This window comes from Tamandua tetradactyla, chromosome X (assembly GCF_023851605.1).
Source record: "Tamandua tetradactyla isolate mTamTet1 chromosome X, mTamTet1.pri, whole genome shotgun sequence".
In the NCBI taxonomy this organism is placed as follows: domain Eukaryota; kingdom Metazoa; phylum Chordata; class Mammalia; order Pilosa; family Myrmecophagidae; genus Tamandua; species Tamandua tetradactyla.
The window spans coordinates 48438368-48451776 of record NC_135353.1 but is presented as its reverse complement, the minus strand read 5'-3'; the positions used below and the strand labels follow the sequence as shown (position 1 = coordinate 48451776).

Below are 13409 nucleotides of genomic sequence, written 5' to 3'. Positions count from 1 at the left end.
TATTATACAATTTAAAAAGTTAAAAAAAAATCAGACCCATGTTAAAATACAAGGTCAGCTAAATATCCAAAAACTTAAGGATGTATTGTCCTCAGATAAACTTTGTTTCCACAGTCTTAATTAAGAGGTTGAAGCCTTTCAAACATAACTTTGCTATGAACTGGTCCAGAGCTCAACATATGGGAATGCTTAACAGGGGTGGTGATCTTGGACACGTTTCCTTGGTGCTGCTTTGATAATGTTATCCACATGTAGAATTACCTCTGCTGCTTCTGCTGCACTCAGAAGAACTTGTTACTTGACTTGGAAACTTTCTATTATACCCAGTACTGCCATATCTCCAATGGTACCTTCTTTCATATCCAGTCCAGCAGTTATTTTGCCTTCATTGTGGGCAGCTCAAGGCTATGCCACTAGATCTGTGTTGTCATGACTTGCATTGTCAGCTATGATGGTTGGCAACATTCTCAGTGCCTTGGCATAAGACTCTGTTTCAACAGCTTCTTTGCCTGGTGTTCTACTGGCAAGCTTTGTAACAGCATGAGCCATCAGCATCTCAGAACAGCCTCCTCCATACACTGTTCTAGAATCCTTTACAGTTCGGGCAAGAACTTAAAGAGCATCATGCTTCATCTAAAATTAGCTGAGCGGCACCATGCAGAACAGTGGTACAAGAACCAAGAATTACCCAGAAGAGTGAATGAGTTTGTATTCTCCAATCATGACTTCCTCGGTAAGCTTGCAGTTTCTCAGCTTTACAAGTTCTGGGTGATCAAAAGTAGAGGCAATTTCAACCACCTGTGACAAGACCTAGGCGTTCCACACCTGCAAAATCTACATGCTCAGTAGCCATGACACCAGCACCAAAGAGCTGTTCAGGGTAATTATAAATTAATTGCCTGTTATTAAAGCAATTTCTTCCTTGCTTAAGAATATGTTCAACTTTCTCCTTCATTTTTTCCTTTTCTGCATGTTCTATTTCTGCAGCCTTCGCTGTAGAGTCAACTCTTACACAGGAACCAAGTATCTTTATTTTGTCTGAATCCATTCCAGTATTTGCGATGAGAATTTTAGCATTTTCACTTTGCTTTGGTTGATTAACTACTTCATTGTGCTGCATTTTCTGGCAGAAACAAAAACAAAACAAAGTTAAGGTGTTCTTGGTTAACAGTGGTTGAATATGCTATTTTAATAAAATATTGAAACTTAAAAAAAAAAAACTCCATTTTTTTTATCCAACAGAAAGCCTTCATCTAAATAATCTACCAGACTTCCTCCTAGCTTCTTGATGACATGAATTGCCTCTAGATTACCAGAACTTTTCTGTCAAAAACAGCTTCTACAGCTAACTTAGTAAAGTGGTCTTTGTGATAGATGAGAAATTTTGAAGATAATGTCCTTCCTGCAGTGTTCATTAAATTTTGACAGAATTTAACTTCATCGGAGCCATGGTCAACAGCAGAACTCAACAGAGCCTCCCTTGCTGTGTTTGTAGCGTCTCTCAAACCCACAATGATAGTTTGTAGATGAATCTTTTTTTACAATTAAAGTTTCTGCTTCCCTTAATAATTTGCTGCTAAAGCAGTAACAGAGGTAGTGCCATCACCAACTTCATCATCTTGAACTCGGGTCATACCACCTAAAACTTAGGCTGTGGGTTGTCAACACCAGTGTTTTTTAGAATAGTTGCACCATCATTGATTATGTAAGAGAGGCATCTCATCCACTACTTAAAAGAATTTTATCCATGCCCTTGGGTCCCAAGGTGCTCTTTACTTAATCTCCAATTGCGATGGCACCAATGAAAGAAGACAGATGATCTGTCTCTGCTCTCTCTTCATCAGCTCCAGTCTTGAAGATGTTAATGGGTACAAGGGAAAGGGACACCATGGCTCCAAGGAGTTCAGTACACCTACTATTTCCTTCACAGCTCCTCTTTTTATTCTTTTTTACTTTATTTATTTATTTATTTATTTATTTAGATGCGTGGTCCGGGAATTGAACCTGGGTCTCCTGCATGAAAGGTGGGCATTCTACCACGGAACCACCATGTACCCCTGTGTTTATTTTTTAAACAGTTTTGTTCACGCATCATACAATCCATCCTAAGTAAACAACCAATGGCTTCTTATGCATTCACCACCAAAATCTATATGAGGACATTTCTATTTCTTCCAAAAGAAGGAAGAAAAGGAAAAAAAAGAAGAAAAAAATAAAAAGGAGAAACAACAGCACCAAGAATACCCCTCCTTATATTCCCCTCTTATTAACATTTGGCTTTGGTAAATTGCCTTTGTTACAATTAATGGAAGCGTATTACAAGTTTGCTTTAACTATAGTCCCTAGTTTGCATTGATTGTATTTTTCCACAGACTATTCCATTTTCAACACCTCGCAGTGTTGACATTCATTTGTTCTTTCTCATGTAAAAAATTTCTTATTTGTGTACATTTAATCACCATCATTGTCCACTTTAGGTTTTTCTCTGTTATACCACCCCAGTTTAATCCTCTATCTTTCTTTTGGTGTCATACATGCCCCTAGCCATGCTCTTTCAACCATGCTCACACTCGGCTTTGTTCGTTATACTTACAATATTGTGCTGCCATCAAATAATATAGTACTATCCATTTCTGAATCTTTACAATCAGTCCTATTGAATATTCTGCACTCCTTCATCATCAAATGCCTAATCTCTACCCTCTTTCTATTTCCTGGAAACCTGTGTTTTCAACTTTAACTCTAAGTTTGTTTATTATTGTTAGTTCATATTCGTTAGACCATACGGTATTTGTCCTTTTGTATCTTGCTAATTTCACTCAGCATACTGTCCTCAAGGTTCATCCACATTGTTGCATGCATCATGACTTCATTCTGTCCTTACATTCATTCTGTCTTGCATAATATTCCTTCATATATATACCACAGTTTGTTAATCCACTATTTCGTTGATGGACATCTGAGCTGTTTTCATCTCTTGGCAATCATGAATAATGCCACTATAAACATCGCTGTGCAGATGTCCGTTGTGTCCATGCCTTCAGGTCCTCTGAATATGTACCTAATAATGGTGCTGCTGGATCATATGTCAGTTCTATCCTCAGCTTCCTGAGGAACCACTAAACTGCCTTCCAGAGCAATTGCACAACTCTTCTTTCCCACCATCAGTGAATAAGTGTACCTCTTTCTCCACATCCTGTCTAGCACTTATAGTTTTCTGATTTTTATTTTATCATGGCCATTCTGGTAGGTGTGAGATGATATCTCATTGTGATTTTGATTTCCCTAATACCCAGTGAACTTGAGCATCTTTTCTTATGTTTTTGAGCCATTTTCATTTCCTCTTCAGAAAAGTGTCTGCCCATGTCTTTTGCTCATTTTTTAATTGTATTGTTTGTCTTTTTGTTGTTGAATTGTAGGATCTCTTTATATATTCTGAATATTAAACTCTTATATGCTATGTGGTTTCTAAATATTGTCTCTGCCTTTTTACTCTCCTGAAAAAGTTCTTTGATGCACAGAAGTGTTCAGTTTTGAGGAGATCCCATTTGTCTGTTTCTTCTTTCATTGCTTGCACTTTGGGTGTAAAGTCTAAGAAACCACTTCCTATCACAAGATCTTTAAGAAGTTTCCCTACATTTTCTTCTAAATATTTTATGGTCTTTAATATTTAGGTCTTTCATCCATTTTTAGTTAATTTTTGTATAAGGTATGAGATAAGGGTCCTCTTTCATTCTTCTGGATATGGATAGGCAGTTCTCCAAGCATGATTTATTTATGTGTGTATGTGCACAATCATTTTTTATGCAATTCTGTTGAGATATATTCACTACCCTATACTCATGTGAAGTGTACAATCAGTAGTTCATAGTATCATTATATAGTTGTACATTCATCACCACAATCAATTTTTGAAAATTTTCATTACTCAAAAAAAAAAAAAAAAAAAGAACATCCATGTACACAGAAGCGCTAAAGATAGATGACTGGTTAGCTAATAAAGTTGAACTTAAATGTAAAGGAATGGACAGAAGTGAAGGCAATTCATTAGTGGGTCTATAAGTTTTATTGCCATACTGAAGGTGAACTTGATTGAAAGGGGGTGTATAGAGCCATGTATTCCAACGATTAATGAATACAAATATGAATAAGTTCTCGCATGAATTAATTCAAAGGTATGAATTTGTACAAACAGTAAATAATGGGGGAGCTACTATTGCAGGCTAAGATCTATATTTAAAAGGAAGACATCAACTGTACGACAGCAATACCAGATGTAAATAATTGTGGGGGATGAGGGGAAGGAAGGATAAGAATTAAGGGAAGATTTGGATTTTCTATTTGGTGAGTGTGTGTTTATTGATTATTTTTCTCTTTGAAGCAATGAAAATTGTGTAAAATTGATAGTTATGATGGTTGTATCACTAAGTGAGGATAATGTGAGACGTGTTGTTGACTGGATATTATACAAGATGCTCAATGGAAGGAGATGGCTGAAGGATACATTGAGAACTAAAATGGTGAACTGTGGTGTATCCATATGATGGAATATTGTATAGCTACGGAAAGGAAGAAAGTTCCGAGACATGCAACAAGATGAATGAAACCTTGGGGACATTATGTGGTGTAAAATAAGCCAAAAACAAAAGAACAAGATTAGATTGTATGATCTCTTTTAGAAAATACTTATAAGAAAATTGGGGCCTGGATTGTAAGCTCTTAGAGCAGTCCCATTTATTCCTGAGTTTGTAAGTTTTTTTTCTAGATTCTGAAATTGTGTACTATATGTGTATAACCTGGTATTTACCTGAACTTTGGATACCTGTGTGACACCTGAGACTCAGAGTTGGAGTTCTATAGCTCTGAAAGTCATCATTGCCACATGCAACAACTGTTAAAGAAGCAAAAAAAAGATATCAGGCTTTGATTAGAGATAAAAACAAAGCAGATCTGGTTGGGACTAAGGTAAATCAGAATACAGGGGTAAGGATGACATTGTCAGTATTTTAGAACCTCACCTACTCTATAAGACCAAAGGTAGAGAGGTTTAGATTATCCAAGCCTAAATTTTTTATAATTCACAATCTAAATCAACCTGTCCAGATACCTCATTTAAACAACCCAAACACTTGGAGCTCAGAATGGGAATGAGGACTTGAAATTCTATATAGCTTAATTTAATACCTGGATATATCCCAGAGTGTGTTGGTCAGATAATTAAAAAGTAGTGGCAAAGTCCCTTGAAGGATGGGAGAAAAAATATGGACTATGAAGCTTTACCACCATGGAAAACCCTGAAACAGTCTCAAACATTAGGGACTCCCATGTCAGTAGGCCAAGCCTTTGATCTTGAGCCTTGCTCTTGTGGAGCCTATTTCTGTAATGGAGAAACTAAGTCTGCCTATACTTATGCCTGAAAGTTACTTCCGGAAAACCTCTTTTGTTGTTCAGAGGAGGCATTTCTCTCTCTAAACCCAGCTCTGCAAGTAAAATAATTTCCCTCCCCACTACATGGTACATGACTTCCAGGGATGAGCCTGGCCCTGGCACCATGGGATCGACAATGCCTTCCTGATCAAAAGGGGAAAAGAAATGTATAAACTAAGGTATCAGTGCCTAAGAGAGTTCAAATAGAGTTGAGAGGCTATTCAGGAGGCTACTCTTACACGAACTTCAGCAAGATATTGATAATTGCCATGGTTTGCCAAACAGCAGTCAACATCCCTGTCAACCCTAAAGAAGACCAAGGGCTTTATTTGAGATTCTAGAAAAGTTTCACACACTAAGATTACTTTTCAGAAACCTACATCTCCAGATGGGTTCCAAGGCCAGATAAATCCTGAAATCCAGATGGCCAACCTCTGCAAGAATGTTAGCCGATTCTATCCCCCATCCCATATTATTGACAGCTCTTTGCAACATGAAAATGTTAGAATGGGCATAGCCCAAATAACCCTAAAGAATGAGATGGATCAAAGGAGGAGGAAGAGTTATAACAGAGAAGATAGGATTTAACAAATGAGTCTGACTGCTGAATCATTATATTGATATTTCCTTCAGTACCGTGTCTTGGAGCAGCTAGAAGGAAAAAACCTAAATGTGGAACTGTAGGCAATGCCAAAGTCTGAAATCTGTTCTATAGTTACTTGTTACAGTGTACTTTGTTATAAATGCTTTTATGTATATATGTTCTATTTTATATTTTAAAATGTTAAAAAAGAACACCCAAAACATGCTGTACCCCTTTAACTCTTCCCCATTATTTATTTATTTTTTTGTCTTTATTACTCATCTGTCCATACACTGGATGATGGGCATGTCAGTCACAAGGTTTTCATGATCACAAAGTCACACCTTAAAAGTTATCTAGTTAGACAGTCATCTTCAAGAATCAAGGCTACTAATTACCGTTCAACATTTTCCTTCTAGCTATTCCAGTATTTCTAGTATTTCCTTCTAGTTATTATAATACACTAAAAACTAAAGAATGATATCTATATAATGCATAAGGATAATCTCCAGAATGACCTCTCAACTCTATTTGAGACGTCTCAGCCACTGAAACTTTATTTAGTTTCATTTCTCTCTTCCCCCTTTTGGTCAAGAAGGCTTTCTTAATCCCATGATGCCAGGTTCAGGCTCATCACCAGGAATCATGTCCCACATTGCCAGGGAGTCATGTCCTACATAGCGGGGAGGGCAGTGAGTTTACCAAAACACAATTTATTAAAGAGGCAGCTCTGTCCCAGTTGAATTGACTTGACCACCTTATCACAGATCAACTGTCCATAGATGAGAGGGTCTATTTCTGAGCATTCAATTAGATTCCATTGGTCAGTATATCTGCCTTTATGACAGCACTGTGCTATTTTGACCATTGCAGCTTCGTAATACACTTTAAAGTCAGGTAATGTGAGACCTCTCTCTTCATTCCTCTTTCTCGATATATTTTTTTCTACTTTGGGCACCCTCCCCATCCAAATAAATTTGGTTATTTTTTCTATTTTTGCAAAGTAAGTTGTTGGGATTTTAATTGGTACTGCATTGAATCTTTAAGTCAATTTGGGTAGAACTGACATCTTAACTTTATTTATTCTTTCAATCCAGGAACACAGCATATTCTTCCATTTATTTAGGTCTTCCTTGATTTCTTTTAGCTTTTTTTTTTTGTAATTTTCTGTTTGTAGGTCTTTTATGTCCTTGGTTAAATATATTCCTAAATATTTGATTCTTTTGGTTGCTATTGTAAATGGATTTTTTCTTGATTTCCTCCTCAGGTTGCTCATTACTAGTGTATAGAAACACTACTGATTTTTGTGTGTTGATCTTGTATCCTGCCACTTTTTTAAAATTTATTAGCCCTTGTAGCTGTGCTATAGTTTATTTGGGATTTTCTACATATAGGATCATGTCATATGCAGACAGTGAAAGTTTGCTTCTTCCTTTTCAATTTAGATGCCTTTCATCTTGTTGTTTCTTGATAAATACTTTAATATATCACCTACTGATTTTGTATTATGTAGGATTTATCTAATCTTAATATATTATGTAGTCTCTGTATGCTGATGATGCCCCATCTATATTTCTAGCCTTGGCCTTTCCCCTGAGCTTTAGACCTGTATTATGTAAATACTTGCTGGACATCATGGAGATATTAAGGTCAACATATCAAAAACATAATTAAAATACTTTCCTCTGCCCCAACCACCAAACTTCCTCTTCCTGTTGTTATTATACTGTCCCCTACCTCATTGAGTGTGGTCACTGTTTACCCAGTCACCCTAACAAGAAACCTGGAAGTTACCACAAACTACTCCTTCAACCTTACCATCCAATTCATCGCCAATTTTTCCTGATTTTACTTCCTAAATATTTCTGTACTACATTCTCTTCTTATTTATTGACCCTGCCCTAGTTCAGATCTTCATCACCTACTGATCAAAGCACTTTAAGTAGCCTCCTAAATTGTTTCCCTACTTCTGTTTTTGCGTACTTTTAATCCCGCTGTAAATTCATCTGAGCCAATTCAGCCTTTCATAATCTTTAGGTACTTTTCAGTGAATTATCAGTAGCCTCCAGGGATCAGAGATAGCTGTGGTTTCTTATTCTTTCCTCCACAATTTCCCTACTAGGTGGTATGTTCTAATGGTATCAAGACTTAGATACAATTCTGCCAAGCACGCATTTACTAGCAGTTAGATGCAGTCCTGTAACTGATGCTCACAAGCTCCATTAAACCCTAGGCATGAAAGGTTCATCTGAAGCACATGTAGAAATTCTCCAGTAATAGCATTGTACCTAAACTTATAATCAGATCAGGCAATGGAATCTCCCATCAAGTGTCAGGATGAGGGACACAGTGGATTTCCAGACCTAGAATGCCACTCTGGGATCACAAGTTTTTTGGCCCTATTCATTCAAGGGCAGACAGTAGTGTTAACCCACAGATCTTGAATGCCAGATTTAGGTAGATTGGTGGAAGCTTTCCAGTAGTTGCCTCTGAAGTGTGAGCTCATAATTAGGATCTTTCAGATGCAAACTAAGTACTCTGAAGTGTATTCCTTATTGGGGTATTTCAGGTAAAATAGTTAACTGCCCCTTGAATGTATGTATAAGTATGTATGTTTTTGTACATGTCCATCTCTATGTATATAGTTGTGTATGCATTTCACACTGTGCTGAAGTGTTTTTTTTTTAGGTAAATTGCAGATTATTTAGCAAATCCACCCTGTCATGTGCAGTAGCTTATATTGCTCCCCTGCACAAACCCTTTCCATGGCTCCTTGTTGCCTACAAAATAAAGCCTACATTCCTTTGAGAGCACCCCTATCTCTTTCTTTGCATTTTATAGTCTGGTCGACAATTACCAAACTGTTTGTAGTTATCCCCACTGACAGTGCTGCTGTATACTTTGTTTGGGGCTTATGCTCTTTCCTCTGGAGCACCTTTCTTCACCTGGCTAACTCTTCTTCATCCTCTATGACTCCACTCAGGCATCATCCCTTTCAAAAGGCCTTTCCTGTAATTCCATTCATAGTTAAGCTTATTATTTTATTTAACACATGTATAGTGCTTACTATGTGCCAGCAGCTATTCTAAGCACTTTTAATCATCACAACAACTCTATTATATCCCACTTTTCAGATGAGGAAATTGAAGCACACAGAAGTTTAATGTCCCCATGGTCACAAAATTGGTAAGTGGCAAAGCCAGACTTCAAGCACAGATAGCCTGGCTCCAGAGCCTGTGCTCTTAATGCATATACTGTACTGCTTTCCAAGAGCCCTTTCTCTGTGCTCTGACAATTCCATAGACATGCCCCTATCTTAGCATTTGGCATAATAGTTAGAAACTTTAACTTCATGTATGTATCTGTCACTCTCCTCTGAAGCTCATAAAGATTATTAGTCTCTGGGGCAGTATGGTATAGTGGTTAAAATCATGGAGTTTAGAATTAGGTAGTCCTGAGTTTAGGTTCTTCTCTGCCATTTTCTTGGTGTGTAGTCTTAGAAACATTATTTAACCTTTCTATGCCTTGTTTTCTTTTTAAAGTGAGGCCAATAATACCTCACAAGGTAATAGAAAGAATGAAATGCAATGATATATCTAAAGTATCTGTTCTAGTTTGCTAGCTACCGGAATGCAATACAGGGAGAGTCTTACATAATTAAAAGCTCTGGGTCAGTCTTGACTATTACAATTAGTTGTTATTATTTCCACAACTCAGGTAACTAGCACAGGGTCTGGCAAATAGATATTTGAGAACTATTTCTTGAACTGAACTATTATGGAACATTTTAGGCTGACAGATATCTGAAGTGTATCTTAGGGTATGTGACTTCAGAACTGATCTCCTATGTTAAACTACCTCACTTTGCTAAGGCATGCATAAAAGTTTTACCTCCAATGAAAAGATAACCTTGTAGCTTTCCATGTAGCTATCTAGTCATGCATCTAATACACCTATCATTCTTGTTCCTGCAACCATTAATTTTAATGCAGCCAAAGCTCAGATGGGATAGCTCATCACTTTGAAGTGAGTTTTGTTATCCTAAATCATCTCATCATCCTTCAAGATAAAAGAGAACCCCATTTAGTTTCTTTTTCTTAGAACAAGGGCTTTAGAACTTCCCAGAACTATCTATTCTCATTGGATCACTGACCTTTTCACTTCTGAAATGCCTATGCAAATTTCAGTCCTAGAGTCCTAGGGCTTTGATCTCTTCCACTATAAATTTCACTTGTCAAATGGATGAAGGATATAATTATCAGATATTCTCAGGTCACTTTTGGATAGTATTGTGATAGATAATGCCCCAGATAAATATTAAATGCTTACACTAAACTGAGCATTTATTTGGATGAGCACCCAAGAGAAGCAGAAGACAACACTTGAAAAGATAGAACAGGCATATGTGTCACATTCAAAGAATGACACCAATATTGTAGTTTCTGCAAGCCATGTTAGAGACTGTAGGTATGAACACTTCCCTTTACTAGAATACTAGTTAACTAGTTAACACGGTTAAGGAGAAACCTCATTTGGGTTCAATTGATAAATCTTTCTACAAAATCTGAACTTGTCCTTCCTTAAGGAAGACAGTCTAGTGACCACTGGCCTTCTCTTCATTGCGGATCTTGCAGCACCTCTAGGTCAACACTGTTATTATCAGTGGTCACTTTTCAGAATTTTAGATGTAGAAAGAAAGTGGAAGAAATTGAACTAAATGTGTTAATCCTAGTCATAGCTGAAAATTTGGCAGCTTGCTTAAAACCCTGAAAGTTTGTTATGATTCTCTTTTTTCCTTAAAAATCATTATATAGATGCACCCCCCCACACACACACGAACACTACCACCCAAAAATCTACCTGAGATTGAGAGTTCTGGCTTCTCAGGTGCTTAAGGAATTTGATGACTGTGGTGTAGTTTGGTCAGGATAGGCTGCCTAGAGAAGGTCTCATGCCAGACCGTGAAAGATTGTTAAAATTTAGAATGGTGGAGTGTTCTAGAGTTGAAGAGGAGAGGCTAGACATGAACCAAAGCATTCAGTGCACATAGTAAACTATTTGGTGAGGCTCGTGGTTTTATGCTCAGGGAAAGGCCTGGGGATTGCCCTCTTTTTCTGCCCACATGGTCTGAAACTACCTATTGAGTGTCAAAATACAGAGGTTGAAAAATATTCACCCCTAAGAAAGAGCATTGAGCTAGGGAGGAGGAGATAAGATTTGTGATCCTTGTTCTACTACTGACATGTCCTATATTGATGGGCAGTTCATTTAAACCTCTCTCAGACCATTTCCTTGTCACTGAGATAGAGACAGATATATGAGCAGGCTATCTCACAGAGCTGGTGGAACTTTTAGGTGAAAGCTACAAACCTCCCTCAGATATAAGTTACTGAGATACTATTATTACAGGGTAGATACCATGGGAAGAGATATCGTTTTCAGCCTAATCAGCTGGCATCTGATTGGAGAATAAATGCCAGATGCTCAAGAAACCTAAGAACTGAATGACAAGTGCAGAAAAGTAAGAGGTTTTTTTTAAAATTATTTTTATTTTTTGAAGCAAATGAAGAAACTAAAGCTCAGGAATCTTAAATCACCCCTATTTATTGAGCATGGATTGTTCCAAAGTTAAATGTGAACTGCATCACTGTTTTGCTCTAAAACTCTGGAGATCTATTGGTATCTCTTTGGAAAGCCTTTTAAAAGTGACTATTGGTGAGAATTTCAGGTATAGTGGGAAACTGTGGAGGGGAGTATTTTGGAAGTTAGCAACTTATCTCAGATACATGTAAAGGGATATTTCTTTGTGTTCCTTAATCCACGTTGATCTATACATGATTTATAGTCCCTTAAAATTCCAGTATATACTACCTGTAGCTCTTATTACTTCAATACAAAATTATAATAAAAATATATTTTATGTGCTTTTGCACAAGGTTGTAAAGTTTTATTCCATTATATGTAAACAGTATGTCATTCCTTTTGGGTATAACTCAGGAGGAAACTGGGAGTTGATTACATTGAAAAGGGAGATAAAGCCAGAGGCAAACAAGTAGGAAACACTGCTGCAGTAAAGTCTTAGGTGAGAGAAAGCAAGTGAAAGGAAAGTGAGCCATGGAAATAGAACTGCATTGTCATGGGATCAGTGAGGAGAGGAGTTCAAATCTATATGATAGGGCCTGTCAGCATGTGTAGAGAGACAGAACTAGGAGGGGGATAGGCGAGAGACAGGAGAGAGGGAAGCAGGGATGCGGGGAGGAGAGAGATGATGAGCAAGTCTGTTGTTCCCCCATACCTAGTAACTGTGTCACAGCCCTCCTGATGCTTTTACTGTGCAATCAAAGCCACTCCAACCCTCTTTCTAGTCTCTGTTAGTCATCTTCCCTCTCAGCTACCAAAGAAACTTGACCAGGAGGAAGAGAAAGATAAGCATGCAAATTCCTAAGACCTCTGGGGAGCAGAATCCTGAAGTCCTGGAAGACCTAAGACATTAGTACAGCTTTTCCCTCATTTTCTTTGGCCTCTGTGCCAATTTGAAAGTATTATGTACCCCATAAAAGCTATGTTTTAAGCCTGATTCAATCTTTTGGAGCATCCGCTTCTTTTTATCCTGGTTCAATATTGTAGGTGGAAACTTTTGATTACATTATCTCCTCAGAGATGTGGTGTGCTCAGTTGTGGGCGTGTCCTTTTGATTAGATGGAGTTGTGACCCCAGCCGTTCAGGTGGGTCTTGATTAGTTTACAAGAATCCTTTAAAAGAGAAAACATTTTGGAGAGAGCAGAGCCCACAGAAACAGAGCTGATACACATGCCAATATTTGGAGAAAAGAGACATAGATGTTTGGAGATGTTTGAAGCCCAGCATACATCACCATGAGATGTTAAGCAAGCCAGAACCTGGATAGGACCATAGAAGCCAAGAGATGAAAGACAGCCCCAGAAAAGCAAAGTGAGGAACCCCCACGGGAACAGAGGCTGAAAGCAGGGGACCATCGGATGCCAGTCACGTTACTACCTGGCCATAGAGGTGTTCCTGACCCATCAGCATTCCCTGGATGCCTTAGTTTGAACATTTTTATGGGCTTGGAATTGTAAACCTGTAACTTATTAAGTTCCCCTTTTGGGAAGCTGTTCCATTTCTGGTTATGTGGCATTCCAGCAGCTTACAAAAGAACACACCCCTTCCCCACCCCAGGAATGTGTGTTTTACATAAAATCACATAGATTTTCTTAACAACTTTAATAGTGTGCTATTGTAGCATAATTGCAATGTTATACCAGAAGCATATCTATGTTAAGTACTCTCCAATTTAGAATGCATGTATAAATTCTTGAAGACTCTTAAAAGAAGTCTGTCCATTTTCTAAGCTAAATAATATGTAAGTTCAAAAATTAAA

General features: G+C 37.7%; 1 long non-coding RNA gene and 1 pseudogene across 6 annotated transcripts in view; one reads left to right on the top strand and one right to left on the bottom strand.

Annotated features, from left to right (window-relative positions):
- The window catches only part of LOC143671630 (uncharacterized), a 247906-nt gene that overhangs the window by 168068 nt on the left and 66429 nt on the right, over window positions 1–13409 (top strand). The gene's annotated exons all lie outside the window — the stretch shown is intronic.
- Window positions 105–1890, bottom strand: LOC143670348 (T-complex protein 1 subunit beta-like; annotated as a pseudogene).